This window comes from Grammomys surdaster, unplaced genomic scaffold, assembly GCF_004785775.1.
Source record: "Grammomys surdaster isolate TR1022 unplaced genomic scaffold, NIH_TR_1.0 125349, whole genome shotgun sequence".
NCBI lineage: Eukaryota > Metazoa > Chordata > Mammalia > Rodentia > Muridae > Grammomys > Grammomys surdaster.
Genome location: NW_021620222.1, coordinates 727,677 through 728,702, shown reverse-complemented (window position 1 = coordinate 728,702; position 1,026 = coordinate 727,677).

The window sequence follows — 1,026 nt, the reverse complement described above, 5'->3', positions numbered from 1 at the left end:
CTCTCTCTCTCTCTCTCTCTCTCTCTCTCTCTCTCTCTCTCTCTCTCCTTTAAAAAATCTAAACTCATAAGAGTGCTTAGAACTCTACAATTCTGGCCCCTCTAACATAACCCTGCACCCTCTCACTTTGCACCTGCTTTGTAGACTTGACCTTACAGCGTCTCTCCAATCTTAGCCCACAGCCTTCTGCTCCCTCTGTGTCACCCACTTTAGGTCTCAGTACCACTGTTCCTTTCTCTTGAGGTGCCTTCTCTGTTCCTTTTCATAGTATTCTGTCCACTCTCTTCCTACCACTTCCCCACATTTCATACCATTAGTTTGTGTGTCTATTTCATGAGTGTACGATGTATGTGCACCAGCTGATGCACGGCACGGGAGCCTGTGTGACACTGTCTTGTTGACATAGGAGGGGCCAGACATGAGAGTGGCATTATGTCTACACAAGGAGATCCTGGGATGTATAAGAAAGTGAGCTAAGCATGAGCCTGTGAGGTAGCCAGCAAGCAGCATCCCTCCATGGATTCACTTCGAGTTCCTTCCTTGACACAGTGATGGATGCACTTGGACGTGTGAGCCTAGCAGAGCCAGCCCTCTCCAAGCTTCTGTCAGTCAGAGTGTTCTTTCACAGTAACAGATGGAAACTACAACATAGCTTTCCATAGCACCACTGCACACAGCACCCATCTTCCTGTCAGTGACTCTGATATCTATTTGGCCAGGTTGGACACATCGGAATCTTTTCTTTGGTCTTTGGGATGAATACAAATTTCCTTTATGTTGGCATTTAGTCTAGGCTTCACCCCACAGTTACCTGGCAACAGCCAGGTGTGCCTGACTCACTATAAAAGGGGCTGCCTGCCCCCTCCTCTTTCTTGTGCTCTTGCTCCCTTCTCTTCTTCTCTTGCTCCTGCTCCTTACCCTCTCTCTCCCCCATTCTCCTCCCCACCCTGTCTGTCCACATGCTCGTGGCTGGCCTCTACTCTTCTCCCTCTCCCTCTCCCTCTCCCTCTCCCTCTCCCTCTCCCT